Consider the following 3,422-nt stretch of genomic DNA (forward strand, 5'->3'; position numbering starts at 1 on the left):
CTGAAAGACATTTTAATAGAAATGATTGAGTCTGGGTAACACAAGGGAAAGTAATGAAAAGTGAACAGGGTGTAAAAGACATTTGGCACATGGTCAGTATACCACAAACGGAACAGGAGTGTTGAGGCCTGGGAAGCAGCTCAGCAGTGGGACTGCCTACCTGACAAGTGCAAGGACCCAGCTTCAATCCGCAGCACAGTATGCACCGCGGGCCCCGAGTGGAGCCCGCCACCAAAGCTAGGTGTGGCGGCGCATGCCCGTAGTCCCAGCTCTGGGGAGGCTGAGATAGGAGGCTCACCAAGAGTCTGAGCTGTGGAGCGAGACGCTGTATCAAATAAATATATGATTTTTAAGAATAGAGTTTTGAAAGGAGAGGAGTATGCAGGGGGAGCCAAATTGGATGTAAAAGTAACTGCTTGTTCAAGAATTTTAACACACTTAGCCTAGACCTACACACATCCTAACCAAGCCATTGAAAAGAGAGAACCCTAAAAGTAGCAGAAGCGTAGTGAATTCGCACGTGTGAGGGAGCTCAGCACCAACAACTGATTTTTTCACACTGTGATCCAGGGAGCGGGGGGGGGGGTGTCCAGTCTGCAAGAACCTTGCAGCCAAGAGTGCTGTTCCCAGCAAGCCGTCCTTCAGAGATGACGGTCAGCCGACTGATAAGCCTATTGTGGAGATAAAAGTAGTAGAGACGAAACAGGAAGGTTCTCAAGAAGAAAACAAGAAGCTGGATGTGATGGTGCCTGCCTGTAATCCCACCTGTTCCGGAGGCTGAAGCAGAAGGATAGCAAGCCTCAGCCAACTCGGGCGACTTGGTGACTTAGTGAGCCCGCCCCAAGTACAGTGGAGGATGCCTGCGATCATAGCACTCTGGGAGGCTGAGAAAGAGGACTGAAAGTCTGAGCACAACGTAGGCACTTGGTAAGACCGTAACTCAAAGAAAAAGTAGGGAGCGGGCTGTCGGGATAGCCCAGAGTGAAGGCCAGCACAGAGGAGGGAGGGAAGGAAGAGAAGAGGAGGACTAGGAGATGGCGGAGGGCGTCTTCAGGCCAAAGCGCGCAGACACTACTTGGACTCCATACAAGGAGATAACACTGGGAAAGGTGGCACTTAAGTACACGCAAAGGTCAGTGTGGATGTTTTTGTTTGGTGGCATCTCTTTTTTTAAAAAGACAGCAATTATACAGTTGTTGAGGGCTACATAATCCATAAAGATACGATTTGCATGGTAATAGTTCCAAGGCCAAGATGAAAATGGAGTTACATTATAGCAGTGTCTAATATACTATTTAATTTGATAATTATAAGTCTCTTGTTTTCTGTTGAAATAAATTCACCTTTTTAAGAGTACACACTTCAGTGGCTTTTGGTAGACCCATAATATGACACAGCCATCACTGATGTTTAATCCCAGCGTTTACATCACCCATGGAAAAGAGCCCGTACTTCCTAAGTCACGCTTCCCTGTCCCCGCAACCACCGGTGTACTTCTTGCTTCTCTGCACGTGCCTGTTGGGCACATTCTGCGCCCGTGGACTCTCGCTGTACGTGGCTTCCGTGGCTGGCTTCCCTCACCTGGCACTGTGCTTTCAAGCGTTGTCACGTTGTCGCATGTATCAGGGCTTCATCGCTTAGACTGCTGAGAAATCCTTCGTGTGGCTGCCACATCTTACCCATTCATCAGTTGATAGATGTGTGGGTTGTTACCATGTTGAGGAATTATGAGTAATGCTGCCATAGGTGTTCGTGTTTTCGTGTAAAGATTTGTATTCTGTTAAAACTCCACATGAGCACACTGTAGAGCAATTCAGTTCTTACCTAAAGCACCTGAGTCAGTGCTCGACCCCGTAGGTGCAGGACCTGATCCTGCACAGAACTGATGAAGACGCTGCCTGCCGCAGCGCTCGGGTTGCCGGCTGTCCGTACTTCTGGCTCAGTAGCCACAGGTGTAGGGCCGCCCCCGTCAGGTTCAGTAAACAGTTTTCATGCTTTGGTAGGAACCAAGGAAGCAGGGAGTGAGGGAGCGAGACCGCGTCAGAGAAGATGCCCCAGCAGTGACTTCTAAGCTGCAGCTATAATTTAAGCACAAATAGTAGCCCCGGAAGAGGTTTGGGGTACTCTAGGCACAAGGCCCAGCACATGCACGGGCCTTGTACGTGCCTGGGTAGCACATGGAGGACTATATAGATGTATAGGAGTTCAAAATTAATTGAGTACTGAGCATGAAAACTAAAGGAAAAAATGTAGAAAAAATAGCAGCAGTATCTTCCAGAATCTTGTAGGCTAGAGTTTGGGCTTGGAAGGGAGCGGATGCTGAAAAGCCAGATTCAAGAGAGACCCCTTCAGAACACCAGGTTTTCCCAGTGGGGTGGTACGTGCCTGTGATGCCGGCACTCACAAGGCGGAGGCTAGCCTGGACTCTATGGCAAGACCCTGTGAAAACAGCAGAAGAAAACCCTAACTGAATGGATGAGGAGAAGAAAAGGCCTGTGATGAAAGAGGGAGCAGAAAATTCACAGACAGTAGAAAAGCCAGCAGAACATGGAGTCACCAAAATCAAAAGAAATGTGTCTGCTGGACTGATAATCAAATGCTCCTCAGGTTAAAAGAAAAGGCTTCGAAATACCCATTAGTGTCGCAAAGACTCCAGCTACAAAGGCTTTTTCAGTGAGGTGCTGGGGTGAAAGCCAAGCCACACATTAGGTAAAGTCAGAGAGCCTGCAGCAAGTGAGCACGGGAAATCCTGACAAGGCTGCGGGCCGCGGAGCTGAGGCAGGACAAGGCAGGCACACGAGCATGATGCCCGTGGAGCACGGCTTGCAAGAGTGGTGGAGTTTTGTCTTTGATAGGGTGGCATAAACACATTCAAACATGTTTGAGACTCAAGTAAATAGATGTGAGAAGCAAGAGTCAAATAATACTTTTGGCAAGATTGCACAGGAAGTGAGAGTGGGATTCAAAGCACAAGAAGCAGTAGGACACCTACGTGAGCATGTGCGGATGGACTCATAAATTTGGTGGTGGACAGCAGAAGAGCTGCAGTCTCCTGACCTCTTTTTCCCAGCAGTAGTAGCTTTGGGCACTTGCTGACCGAGAGCGGTGCAGGTGGTTCTGATTCTGCAGAATCAGAAGAATGCAGGAGACGTGGGAGAGTCCTAGCAAACAGTGGAGAAGCACTGAACTGTGGAAACGCAGGTAATTTCTGGATAGCAGTGATGGTCGTGAGATTGCAATTTAGGAACTAACAGCAGCACCCCTCCCCTGAATGTGATTTTGTCCATCAGCATTCAGCATCATAGAGGTAAATGCAATAAGGACAAAACTTATAATGAGTCCAGGACTCTAGGCTAGACAGAGGCAGAAGTGAAGACAATAAGAAATTCCTGGCAGGGACAGAGTACAGGGGCTGACGACGA

The sequence above is a fragment of the Octodon degus genome, unplaced genomic scaffold (assembly GCF_000260255.1).
Source record: "Octodon degus isolate 3935 unplaced genomic scaffold, OctDeg1.0 scaffold00001, whole genome shotgun sequence".
Taxonomy (NCBI): Eukaryota; Metazoa; Chordata; class Mammalia; order Rodentia; family Octodontidae; genus Octodon; species Octodon degus.